Source organism: Diorhabda carinulata, chromosome 7, assembly GCF_026250575.1.
Source record: "Diorhabda carinulata isolate Delta chromosome 7, icDioCari1.1, whole genome shotgun sequence".
Classification (NCBI taxonomy): domain Eukaryota; kingdom Metazoa; phylum Arthropoda; class Insecta; order Coleoptera; family Chrysomelidae; genus Diorhabda; species Diorhabda carinulata.
The window spans coordinates 743,087-758,252 of record NC_079466.1 but is presented as its reverse complement, the minus strand read 5'-3'; positions in this window follow the sequence as shown (position 1 = coordinate 758,252).

The following is a 15,166-nucleotide window of genomic DNA, read 5'->3' as shown; positions in this document are numbered from 1 at the left end:
CAAACTGATATTTTGCAAGTGCGAGATCTTGCACGAAACGATCAGCTGATCTTCATCTGCGCATGCTTTTTAACCAAAAACATTTTTTTTTTTTCAAGATAACAGTCGCTCAAAAGCGATAACTTCTCGAGATATACATTGAAAGTTTCCATTTTTAAAATATTCCAGATAGTTGTGTGAAAAATTTTGTTTGTATTTTGTGTATAAAATTTGTATTTTCATGGCGAAATTCGAAAGAGTTTTGAGACTCGACATGAGGTCTTTGAGAATCTCTCTTATGTGCCACTCAAAAAATAATCAATATAAAAATAGTTATTTATTATACAAGGGTAAAAAGTACTAGATTTTAACTTGAGGACGTATTGTCTGTATTGACCTGTAGCGAATGCTACGTTGTACTTATTGCGACAATTCGACCTGCATGGGTAAAGAAGCTTATGAAGTAATCAAATAGATGTCAATTTAATTCAAGATTCACGGAATGGAAGATGAGAAAAACATGCAGCGTTGTCGAATTATTCAATGATTAGAAGTATGTCACGATCTAATAATAATGTAGACATTTCAAAATATTCAAACTAATTTCATTTCTGGTCGAAGTTGTATTTTGGATTGCAATAGCTTCTCGAATTTATGAAATAAGCCAGGTAACGTTAGATGATATTGAAGATTAGGGAACGTTATTCATTGTGAATCTTAAGGAGACAAAAAATAATACTGCAAGCTGCAGCAAAGAATCACTGGCGGAGTGTGTGGTACGAGAGCTTCGCAGTCGCTTTCTTCTACCCGCGTAGCGTCTGCTCGGAGCGATAGGAGGTTGAAAAAAAAACGACCCTCGTATATTACAGAGATTCATTCGTAACGATGTAAGAATCGCACAATAGATATTCCAAACTCAAATAATAAGAATGAATAAAAACAAATTTGAACGATAAATATGATGGAATCTTAATAAGCAGTGTAATTGACAGGAATCTAATTATATAAGAATAAATTCACTTTTTCTTAATAATCACTACAAATTAATGACATGAAAAGGCTAACTTATGACAAAGAACCATTAATTTCCAACAGTATCTCTTGAAAAGTTATTTGGTGCGTTTTTTCCGTTACCGTGAACGAATCAGATCCGCCTATTTTGCGGGACAAAGGAATTAAAAAGATTTCTGAAAATCACGTAGCCAATTTGAATTCGAACTTTTGTGATGGAATTGTCTCGCAGCAAATTATTCCTTTGTAACAGAGCACGGAAAATAAATTAAAAGCCTTCAAATTACTTTGGAATCGAAAAATTTGGTCTGGAATGAGGTCGAGTTGAAGTAGGTGACTTGAAGACCAATGCTACTTTGGACGAGAGAAGTTAAATTAAATCTCTGGTATACTAACTTCTAACTTGGACTAGAAAACATGATGTAGGTGTATATAGCGTATCATGAATTAGTTATACAGAAAATGAAAAAGAAAAAGAAAAGAGATTAGGTATATACAAAGGGTTTTTCAAAATTGACTTCTAAATTTTGATACTTAGTAGATGGATTTATCAATTTAGTCTATACATAGTAAAAAATCGCTCACAAAATGACGAAAAAATGATAAAATTATTCTACCAAATGGACTATTCGTAATGTCGTAGATAAATAACTTAAAAATCCTTTAAATCCCTATATATTGAAGGGTTTCTGTGTAAATGTGCTGGAGAATCCGAGATAGTTGATTCGGGGCAATTCACAAGAATTTCGCCTTTCACAAACCACTGTAAAGTGAATTTAACAGCCGTACAAAATTGAATTGCCCTAGGAGCTGAAGGTAAACCAGGTATATTTGCTGAAAGACCTCTGGAGGACTCATAAACTGACCTTCCTTCTTATATAAAAATTATCGTCAGTCTATTTCTATATAAACTGATAGGTGGGCAAAGAAAATTTCCGAATTTGAGATGATACCGAGATCCAAATGTGAATAACTTGGATACTAAGAACATGTGGTGCTACATAGAACTTTCCGCTCGAGATATTTTAAGGCATGATTATGTAAGTGGTAAGTGGTAAGATTTTATTATGCCGCAGATCTGTTCGAATAAGCCACAAAACCCAAAGGACCTTGAATTATTTACTTGTTTGATTCGTGGAAAATTGGATAGTTCGTATACACCACCTTCTTTCATACTTTACACGAAGATAACAATAAAAACAATAACTAGTAAAATAAGATGTAATTTTCTAACAAATTAGATTCATTTCGTTTAGTAACGTATGTTAGATAGAATTAAAACCGTTGAATCATGAAACAAATTCTGTTATAAGATTAAATTAAATGAAAATTTTATAAAACGCTCAGAAATCACAATTGAGCTTGGTTTAAAAAAAAAATAATTGAAATCTTGAGAGAGCGAAATATATATCTAACCAAAAGAAGAAATAGAGTCTCGAATAAAATTGAGCGGAACAAGAACGATTAAGCAGTTTTTGAGAGATACTGCGAATTGCGAGCCTGCTACCAAATGATAAGATATGAAAGAGCGAAAGTTTTCTTATGGAATAGCTTCTCTCTGTTCTTATTTCCTCAGTTAATTATGATTTATAAAATATCACGATTTCGTTATGAAATTCTAAACTTTGCATAAGTATTAAAGAAAAATTCAATATCCGGCACAGACATTCCGATTTTAAAGAACTGTGTGGAAGATAATTCGCTTAAATCTATACAATCTACGGTATCTACATTTTGTTTTATTGTATATTATTCTCATTTTAAATTTAATTCCACGTGCGAAAGATGGCGGACATTTCATCCCAACACCTATAAATTACCCCAATCATAGACCTGCAACGACAAAATATTTTCTATATCAGAGCCGTTCTTAAAAGAAACCATGTCCTAGATAAAAATGTCTCTATCTACCCCAATAAAATAAATTAACAAGATAAATTGAAATAGCAATTATAGCAGAAGAAACTGCAACCATTAGGTTAAGTAATAAGTAATTGTTGATCTACTGTTTTTATTGTTTCAGTTTCACGTTTTTATTGATTTAATCCACTTTTTATTTTCCAAGAGAAGTTTTATTGTCCAATATGAAAAAACAAACATATATCCAAATATAAAATGAAACCCATGTTTATGTCAATATAGGTTCGAACATGTATAAGCCTAACAATTTTTATGACAACAAAGTATGAATTTCTACACGTTTTTTTTTTTGGAATTTGAAATCGTTGTTCGAATTTAAATATTCGCATTATGTTTATATTCATCTTCAAGAAACATTTGTGATTATGGAACAGCTGCAGCAATATCCAAATGTAGTCAGAACCGTGGTAATCAGATTTATATTCAAAAGTTAACACTATTCGTTATTAGAATAATATCTCACAATCAACGTTACCTTTTCCTTGTTAACTTTCACCGAAGTCCTGTGATAGTATTTATTATTTCTCATTTGGTTATTAATTTCCAAAATTGAAGGTCTCATCACCACGAAATCAATGAAATTAAACTTGGTACTTGTAACATTACTTATGTTGGAAAAGTAAAGAGTAGTATCACAACTTGGTCCTAGAGACAACGAAAATATCACAAACACAAATTTTTTGGTCCTCTATGTTCAGGATTCCTGCCAGGTATAAATCAGAATTATAATCACGTTTCACGCCATTTTAAAGGCGAAGAAAACCACGACCGGTAAGCATCTCGACATACTAAACTTTAAGAAAAATCGACACGTCCTCGATTTATGTTACACACACGATATAATAAAAGCGAAATTGATTAGATTTTGATAGGTTTATTAAAGACTTGTGAAAATATCGAAAATTAAAATGGCGATCTAGTAAGAATTATAAATATGGTAGCTATCCAGAAATAAATTGCTTGGCGTTTGTAATATGATTGAGTTTTTTGAAGTTTATTCAAAGCTTCATATAAACTACAGATACAATTACTGAATTAAATTGATTTCTTTATTTTGTTTCGTATATACTTGAAGAAAAGTTTTTATAAATGCTTAAATATGAGAGATTTAGAAAACAAAACTAATTGAACAATGAACATGGAAGTGTGAAAAGAGGGAACAACCACTCGAACCGTAGAAAGAAGTCTGGTTAACTCATGGTAAGCTACAACAGAGCGTATTAGTCTTATATAATGTACAGATCACATCCGTCGCGTCACTCCAGTTTATTCCCTCGACTATTCCATCTGATAATGGATGTAATACCGTTTTCCTGGTCTTCTTCATTCCCAGCTTGAATATCAAATTCCAGTCCGTAGCGAGTCACTAATACTCAGATATAACTGGTAACTAAAAGCGAATTTCAAAATCGGTTCATATGTGCAAATCTCTTCCAACCATGTGCTAGAATCCAACTTAAATAAAATGTTTATGATGGCAAGCAATCCATTGGATTGGAACATGGTGGAGGTGATTTTCCGATACCGGTCTCCACATAATTAATTGCAGCTATACTCCTTATCATCAGTACCTAATAGAGACGGTGCCCTGCTACTTTCAAAGACCTGAATGTGCAAAAGTGGGTTAAGTTGCCGATTTCAATACCCAGTCCTTGTTATACAGAATCTAAAGTTTGCAGATGCACCGGTTACTTTTTCCATAGAAGGTCTCTATTTTTATACAGCAACAATTCTTTGTATTGATTTTATATGCTGTTTACATTATGTTGTGACTAGTTTTAAGTAGTTATTTATTCACGTTCGCTTCCTCTTCTCTTTCCATGACGATGAATAACTTGGCTAGATCCAATGAAAAACAATCAGTGTGCTTCTACTGATGGATCATATTACTTTCAACTTCAGTGTAGCACGTTGTATATGTTTTCATAATCAACAGGAACTACCGTTCCACGTCATTTATAAACCCAGTTCAAATAGCCGAACAAGAATCAATTGGTGAAGCCGCAAGTTCCAACATATGGAACATCTGTAAATGGAACTTGTGATGTTGAAAACGACGAATTACGAAAGTATTTCCGTGATTTTATGAGAGGAGAATCATATTATGGAATGAACATAAAATCGATCATACGCGCCGCTTCCAATTCCACTGATTTCGTTACAAAAATTAAAAAAAGTTGTCAACAGACAGTCTAGCCAAATGAAACGTATTAATAGAAGTACCAAGCTAAATACTCTATGCCACGTATGATTGGGAATCACCTGTAAAGATTCGATTTTATAAACTTTAGCCCTGATTTAGTCGTGATATTTCTAGTATCAGAATTTATTATTGAAGAATGTCACGATAGAATCAATAGTTAAATCAGTAACACACTCTGTGAGCTAGCTTGGGTGCGGTTGTGAAATATCAAAATTATCACAATATTTATATCTCTATGACGTGAATAATTAACGTTGTAATCGCATCTTTCATAAATGTTGTTATTGTAAAATCCTTCACTAATTTTCTGTCTTTATAACTCACCTACAGATATCTAACTTCCTTTATATTTCACAACCTCACCTTTCCATAACGTAATAAACAATCTAAAGAGTTTCTGAATGAATTATTGTTTCTTTTCACGGTTTTCAATGTTATTAGCGTTATAAATCTTTTGCCTTTCACGAAAACTTATTGCTTATATATTGCGAATACATTCAGCGTTTTATACGCAAATGTAATACAACACATAAATCATAGACAATGAAAATAGAGAAAATTACAAAAAACAATCGGGTGGGGCATGACAATGCGCCATATCAATACTCGTTGAAGCAAAATACTCCAATTTTGATGCATATGCATTTATGTAGTTTGAATAAATGTACAAGTAATTTATCCTAGAAATTATTTCATAGTGATTATGTTTATTTCAAAAGGAAAACCTTGGTCCAATGTGATGCTGATTGAGTATTTGGAATTGATTCATTGATTTTCTGCAGGAATTTATTCATAAAGCATACTAAACACTTAAATTAGACTCGTAGTGCTATTTCTATCTCACTCGATAGCTAGTCGCATCACAACGAGAATATTTCCAAGCTGCTCTTTTTTCCGATATGCGATGCATTCAGTTTAGTGTCCAAAAGAATGAACGTACAAACATTTTTACTAACAAATTAGACAAAATTGATGGAAAAATTCTAGAAAATCACCGTTTCACAATAACGAAGCTTTCTCATAGTCTTTCACAAAGTTCTATAGCTTATTCACCACGAATTTTGTGCTAAATGAGTGCAAACTTGCATACAGATGACCATAAATGTAGAAGACGACTTCAAGATTACAGTCAATAATGAGAGAAAATTGAAGGTCACGTTGTGAGTGCATATAAGCTACATCTAGAAACCAGGAAAATATCTACGAATCTTGTTAAAATTGATGATGATTGAAGTAATCTAAAATATCACTTTTTTCTTCTATTGTCATTGTTTTATTGTTATTAACTGCAAGAAAACTTGAGCAAAGTAATAGCGTTGTAGTAATAATATGAGAAAATAGGTATATTACGGAAAATATACATAAAGAACAAACATCCAGATAACATAAGCCGATAAAGAACTGACCTCAATCTTAGTAATTCTTCTGTAATAATTAGACAAAAAAAGTGTTGTTGCAACAACCTCCAGCCTCCTCCAACCTCCTGCTACTCAGAAAAAAAAACAATCAAAATCACATGTTAAAAGACTTTAACCCTTACCAAATATCGAAGCCCTGATCATGTGTTTGTGTGCCCAAATACACTTGCAGCTTGTAGAAAATGTCCAAGCCGCTCAATGAATAGCCATGCCCTAGAAATAAGTAAATGGTGATACGTACAATTTACAATCTGTCTAATCGTGCATAATATTGGGAAATAATTTTCGATACTTGTATGTGAAAACGGATGAAGGGGAAAAAGGATTTACTTAAGTCATTGGAGAAAATTAAAATCGTTATCAATAACGTTTTCTTTGAATTTTCATTCAAACTTTGTGTAATTTTACTCTATAAGAAAAACTATTTGTGATATTTGTATTTCCTCGTCAAAGCAAAAAATTCATTTTCATCCCCTTTAAATTACCTTGATATAAGCCATCTCAATGTAATGACTTCCTCGATTCAAAAAATTGTTCATAATTCCACAGTTTTACTGTGAAATATATCTTTACATTGCGAACATCATTTTGTGCGAACAACCTCTTCTTAACTAAGTTTAAGCTATCAGGAACAAGTGTAAATACATCTATTTAATGAATTTTGTCATCCCAAAACGTCTTTATAACTAATTTATGGCCATTTATTCAATAGTATGTGATACATGTCGCGATAGGTTTCGAATAGGCTTTTTTTACAGCACTATCAAATACTGCTTCTCGTCACAGTTGTTAAAGAATCATGGCCCAGAAACATAGTTTGATAGTACTGCTGGGAACAGATTGCACTGAAAACTACAAACCGAAGCCACTTATAATTGAAAAATATCAAAAAATACAATGTTTTAAAAATGTCAATTATATCCTAAAAGATTACACATCCATCTATGAATCTTGGATGATCAGTGATGCTTCTAACAATTGGCTTGAATGTTGGCATCAAGAGATTGAGGACAAAAATAAGGAAATTCTTATGTTCATTGATACTACACTGATACTTGATTGAAAAATATACAAACAATTATCTGCAAATGCCACTTCAAAATTTCTCAAACGATTTTTTTGCTAATTTTGAACACCAAACGTCAACTACAATTAACATTTCACAAATATTATTCATGATCTTCAAAACTAGTCCCTGAAAGGACCATTGCGAACTGCTTCAAGAAAAGTGAGTTAAAAGTAACGTAAGAAGAAGACGAGGAAGACGTCTTACCACCCGCAGAACTTGCTAGAATCTGGCAAAAAGTTCACAAAGAATTGCATTTTCAGAAGACTAAGTTGCCTGTTACCAATGCAGAAGCGGATGAAGGCGAGGAAGAAATTTATGAGCATGACTCAACAATAAAAGATGTTCTTGATGCTCTCTTGGAAAGAGAGGTTTGAGGGACACTGTAGTCAAATTCATCACGAAATTTGATTGTGCTAAGTCTCTAGAAAACAGACATTATATGAATTTTTTTCTGATCAGCATGAAAAAAATTAAGATTAAGCCACTACATATAATATTGTTGGTTTTTTACCTTCGATTCATGAGTTGAGTTGCGAATCTTTGAAATTAAAATATGTAATACCTACATTTATGTATTATCATGTATTATTACTACCCACCAATTGCTTTTTAAAAATAAAATGCATACAGTAATTTGAGAAAAATTCGTTACCATTCTTTAGTAGAAGTTGTTTACTATAACAATTACTTGATAGAACTAATATTTAATTAATTTCGATTTGTTATATCAAGATAGCACTGTAAAAAGACGGCAGCATTCTAAAATTGACTCTCGTATACTTTCCTTTCATTATAAAATACTAAAATTCATCTTTTTTGAAAGGAGATACCACAAAAATTTGAAAGAGGCCATGTATTATTATTTTTATGTTCAGTATGCTGAACAAAATAATTGATGCCCAGAACTCGTATGAATAATTTATTTTTTATATGTATAAAATATAACAAAAATATCATGTGAAACAAACCCAACCACAAAAAGCTCCATCAACCTTCCATTATTCTCTCCAAACATCCCTAACAATGTTGTCAGACCCTTTGAATTTTTGCCGACACATTCAGTTTGTATTACTCATAGTATTGCCATCATTAGCATTGATTTGTATGATTTATTATCTTGTCGACCGATCCTCCATCAACAATTTCTTTGAATAATACATCGAGTCCAGGGCAGTGTATATATAAAATAGAGATGTTATCATAAATCTGTCGAAAGCTACAATGATAAATCACGATTATGTTTACGATTTCCATGTAAATATCAATATTCTATCAGGTGATCATTACGGACGATATATGTACAGGGAAGCACAAGTTTTCAAAATAATAGATTTACTCTAAACCTTTTTAAGGTCATGTCTCTTAACCTAAATTTAAAAAGAACAATACAATATTAAATTGAAAGGATCTAAACACTAAAACATTTAAAACAAGTTGAGATACTTCTGAGAAATTACAATCATAACAGATATATTCAATTAATATCTCAACAGGTATCCTAAATTTCAGCGTAACCCCAATCCTGGGACTGTCTGAAACGAGAAAAACGGTTTGTCTATTTTAGTAATCCTACATCCTTAATTTCTCAAAACAGCAAGTGAAAGGTAGAAGAAGATGGATAGGTCGCAAAAAGCTATCGGGACTATAGAATATTAGAAATTGGCCGAGCTGGTAGTATAACAACTATTCCGAGTAAAGAAAGATAGAGATCAATTCAACCTAATAATCATGGAGATATTCCACGATTGAAAACAGGTACAGCATAGAAAGAAGGAAAACGCCCTAAGTGTGTATCGGCTGTGATTTCATGCGCAAGCGTGTGGTTCGTTAATGGGTAATACAGAGCTGAGATAAATAGACAAAACCGAAAAGGGAATCGCTCAATTGGTCCTTAATCAAGTCACTAGTATAATAACAATAGTTGTTTAGGTAAAATTGTTGTTTCATTACAATACGTTCATTTAGCTTTGATTTAACTTGAATGAATAAAAATGTTGATACCATAATGGAAATAAGTGCGAGAAGGAATGTGAAGATGTGTTTTCATTAATTTTTTTATTCAAATCAGGACTGTATGAATCTTTATTTCATTTATTCAATTTAATATTTATTCGCATTTACCCTGTTCCCAAAATGAATGCTAAATCCCTAATTAAAAATCTAGAAATATTTAAGTTTCTTTGATAGTTTATTATCAAGATTGAAGCTTAGGCAGACCCATCTATTTGATTACGAGGACAGTGATGAACTAAGTTCTAGATTCCTTCTATCAGTTCAAGACAGCTTTATATTTGACAATGTCCTCGATGAATGGAAGATTTACCTACTCTCTCTATCTGTTCGAGTTTCATAACATTTCTAATGATAATTTTTTGAAAGCCTGCCTTCATCTCTATAGAGGTCAAATTCTTGAAAGAATCTATTTCACAGAAAACTACAAAAAATGCCTTATAGACTTGTAAGAAAGCTTGAAGAATATAAGCTTAAAGAAGCTTACAACATTTTGTACAAATGAAATAAAGAAATTTATTGGAGAAGCCCTAGATTTTGAATATTTATATTCCAAAGTTAGTATAACTTAGTTTTCAATGTAATGTAAATATGAGAAATTCATTTTCTTATGTATTTTTGGTATTATGGAAGCTTGTAGAAAGCATGAGCTGCACAAGCTGAAACTTGGCGATGTGATAGATTTTGAATCAACCAACTTATAACAATTGGAGATACAAAAACGACTGAAAGAAGTACGTAAAGCTTAGTCCGAACTTTTTCTTTTTTTTTATTACATAAACAGAAAATGTACTAAACAAAACTTGGAAACTGTAGGAAGAAAAATTGCTGCTCACTCAAAACTTCCAAATCCAAATTGAAATACCGAACACTGCATCCGTCGCAGTGACATCATTTCACTTAAGAATAAGGGTGGATGAATTTTTAATTCTATTGAGTACAGCCAAAATGATAATGTAATAAATAGTACTCCATCAAAATCTAGAGTACATCCACCAACATTGTGACAAATTCGGCCAAAGTGCATTAATTGACTTTTAATAACTGTATAATTCAAAATATTCATATAAAACAATTGAAATAATTATAGAGAACTTATTTTCCTTTAATTTTTATTTTATAATTTGCATAAAATACATAAATAATTCTTTAATGATAGCTTACAATTTCATGAAAAGTTTTATAGACTTTGGAAATGAAGTGATTGGTTTTTCATTATCATGATTGTTCGTAGAAGAAATAGTATATGCAACTCGCATCTCGCATGGGATGTCAAGAAGCTCACCAAGGCTTGTATGGTGACTTTCATACATCTCTTGACCGATCTCAATCAATATCAATAAATGCTTATTGCATGATATACTATTCCAGAATCTTGTGAGGTTAACCAGTAAAATGTAAACAAATATGACAACTGTAATAATAAAAATCGTTTTGTACCAGTATTGACGACGTTATTATTGAAGATAAGGAGGATTGTTGTGAGGAGGGTGCTGTTGGAGTAGGCCCTGATATAGGAATAGCTCCTCTGCAAGGCTGAGGTTGTGATTGTTGCGTCGGGTTGTGTTTGCCTTTTTTTTTTGGCCAGATTTTGGCCAGAAGAAAACGAAAACGGAGCTTGTAAGCAAAAACGGCTCTTCTCAGTTTTGGTTTTTTTTATTTTTGAGGAATTTTGTTTGGTTTTTCGAAAATTTTAATTTAAAAGGGAGCGGGCGGGTACAGCTGCGGCTGCATTATTCCCTATCCCTGGTAGTAGATTGGAGAAACGAGTGTTGCAATGTTATATTCTGGTTTTTTGAAAATGATGAAATTAAATTGAAGAAAAAATCAATCCTTTCTCTTCTCAAATGCTGTAATAATTCGGGATGTTTATCTTCCTGTTATTTGTTTATTTATTTAGAAGTAAACAATGACTGTTTAACTTGGGATGTTATACTAAGTGCAGAAAAGTTCTGTACCACTGAAAAAACTATACCATAGAAAGAAATGTGACCTTTAGTTATAGTTTTGTTATTGAAGCTTTACGGAAATCATCGTTATCAATAATTTGCTATGATCGTTGCGTAAAAAAGTGCAAAATATTTTAATAAATCCTTGCGGTGGTTTATATTTTCAATATCATGATTTTGGTACTTAAAGTAGCAAAAACAATTTTTTTCAGGACAGAAAGAAACGGGAATATGCTTATTGAAAATAGAAAAATGATTAATCATAAGTTGGTTCTAGTGAAACAAAATATTATTTTCAAATAATCCTTTATTGAAAGAGAAAAATGTTTTACAAATATTTCATAACAAATATGAAATAAAACTTAATCGGATACACAAGAAAAATTATAGGCTAAAATTAATATTCAGTTTTCATTGCTGTTATCATCAAGTTCCTCCTGTTTTGGGTTCTGGGCTCAATATTTTACAATGCAAAAAAAATGCACAATCACTTGCCAATTTAAATCAAATCCGATATCATCTTTTCCCGTATATCTCAATAAGGCATATATATATGAAGGCATATCTACTGGAAAGAGCCTTCTACTCTGTGAACGACTTCTATGCTTATAATAATAATATTAAATTCTCAGCATGCTGCATACTGGTTTCATTTTTGCCATGGACTATATACGACTTATGTACTAATTATTACCTATAATTTTGTTATTCATTCTGGTTTTCTTTTGTATTTTGAAATTTTATTTTATTTGTTTTATTCTTATTTAGTTATTTTTATATTTGTTTTTTACTTTCTACAAGCTTTTATCTACAGAATGTAACAAATTTTTGACAATTTTAATTAATTGAATTATGATAGGCGTGAGAGCTGGAAAGTAATTCTCATAACTACGTGGTCTTCCACGAATTGCTGAGTATACTTCAGCTGAAAACATTTTTTTTTCCATTCTGTCTGCTTCAAATATCCGTTTGGATTCATTTGCGATAAATATCTCTGATTTTCCATTCTCCTTTCTATAGTGAAATGCATTGAAGCATATTCTAAACAAGAGGAACTGGATTCTGAAAATATATAATTTCGATTAATTCTAAGCGGCTTGACTTAATAAAGGTATGAAGAAGAACAGTGGGATGTCCTGAGAAGGTATCGAATAATATTTCTCTTATTCTAGAGAATATTATGGATAGGAAATTCATTATAATCGACATTATTTCATTAGAGACTCTTGATTTGTTGCTGCATTAATTTTCGCATATCAAATGTAAAAGCTACTAACACTTTCTCTAAGCTCTTTGCTCTTGGCTTCATGGCAATCTGTTTTCCTTTGTATAAGATGAAAAAAACATTGAAATAAAAAGGCTGCTTGGGGAAAATTCACCTACATAAATCATCAAGTGATTATGATGACCTTTACCTCTGATTGAATTTCTCAGATAGTTGAATGAATTTTCGAATTATAGTCATTTGGTAACTTTCTGTACTTATGGAAAATGACAATGACAACACCCAATGACAATTTGACCACATCCAACGCTTTTTTGATTCACTTGTCCCCATTGTATACTCCGCTCCCTGCTAAAAATGAATCTTTGAAAAAGGGCTGATTCACATACTTTACCTGGATTCAGGAACCTTATGTTTGAGTTATATTTTCTGATTGGATTTCAATTTATTTGTATTTTTATAAATGTTTCACTTTGTGTTCATAGACGGGTACATAAAATTTTGTCATCGTTAAAACATTCTCAATCGGGCGGCTGATGGATCGGTCCTAGTTTCATGTACATTCATTGCCCTATTTGCCTATGCACTGCGGTAAAACAAGTCAATTAAATTACATGCTCACCAATACAGCGGTAACACATCGCATCTGGTTTCATACTGAAGAAGCATCCATGCGTAAGGATTATTCAAAATTTCGTAATATGTCACATATAACACGGGGACCGAGGCAGAAAACAATTTGACACGCAGAGCTGTACGCATAAACCCACAAAATAGCGAATTACGCTCAGCGCGCCATTCGGGCGTACAAACTCGATTTCTGTGAAATTATTATGATTCTATGAACTAAAATATGGAAATTGTTTTCGACGTAATTTTGCTCGAAATAGACGATATTATATTTAAACTTTTCAACCTCAATCGATTATTTTATCGACATAATAGTGGGACAACCTCAGCGAGAATTTATAAATTGATTAAAGGGCTGCTGAATTGATATACGAGTTTATACCTTATATATGACCATCAGATCAGCAAAAGAAAATTGATCTGAGAACTTCTCGAGCGCGCCTAATTAAGGTAGGGTGAGTTAATTACATGCCAAAAAGTGTATACCTATTTCACTAATCTAAAAATTTAAGAGAAAAGAAAGGACTACATAGTTTTTGGAAATATGTCATATCAACATTTCTAATCGCGATTAATTTTTTTATTTTGAAGGAAATAATTCAAGAATAACGGAAAATATATGAAACGATTTCCATAAACCAACTAAAATTCGTCGATAAAGTTAATGCTTACAGCTGCATGATGGGACTATATTCCCCTCTATTTTCAAAGCTTAAGCTTTTTTGTAAAAAGTTAGCACAAGGTGGTAAGCACTTTTACACTCGAGTTATTCGAATGGTGCCTGTCGTGTAGAGAAACCTGTGGATAATGATCTTGAACTTCTGTAGGTTGTAGTACTCTCCTAAGAAATGAGTCCCGATTAATTGAAGTTCTGGACGTCTGCAGGCGAACTCGGATATCTACCTGTTGAGAAAGTATTGCAAAAGTTTACTGTTCGATAGCTCAGAGCAGCATTTGCCGAGGAATTATCGGTAAAACAAAGTCAGATCGACGACCTTCATTCCATGCTCTAAGCTGTGAAAGTTTCTGATCAACTCTGGTTCGCCTGTAAGCCGAGCATCTTCAGAGTATGCTTGGAAGCCGAACTCCAAATGTGCCAGGATCATTCTAAATATGGACGAATCTGCCTTGTAGAAGATTAGAAACTCTTGTGAGGTGTATAGCTTTTTGTTCTTGAAGAGGACTTCAAACATTTTTGTGAAGCTGTCTTGACTGAATCACCCTTGATGGTGATGATCTGTTGCTACCTAAGGATTTGGGTAGTAGCCGAGTCGAGTTTATTGAGGCTGTCCTTTTGTTATTTTAAGAGGAGATCCTCTAACTACAACGTTGTCAACATAATTCTGGATATTACGAAGAAGCGGAATGATCACCACGAAAAAACTGGAAACCCAAACAGCGCAGTGGCTATGCAAGATGATGTGGTAATCTTATCAACAAGTGAAAGATAATTGAGAGAGATGGGAATGGCTTTTGTGGAAATGGCAAATAGCAAGGAGAAATCCAAGTCTATGGAAGTGACGCATCCCAAAACGCATGAAGCAAAGAGAGTAGAATTACACAAACAAATATAATTGAGTTCAAGTCAACAGTCCAGTCTACCTTGGAGCACTTATCGAAGACAATGGCGATGAGGGAGAGAACATAGAAGCAGTAAGCAAACAGTTAGATATAATAAACAAGATACTAATATTCAAGAACATATATCCCAAAACACTAAGCTGCATCTATATCAGAGAGTCATCAGACCGA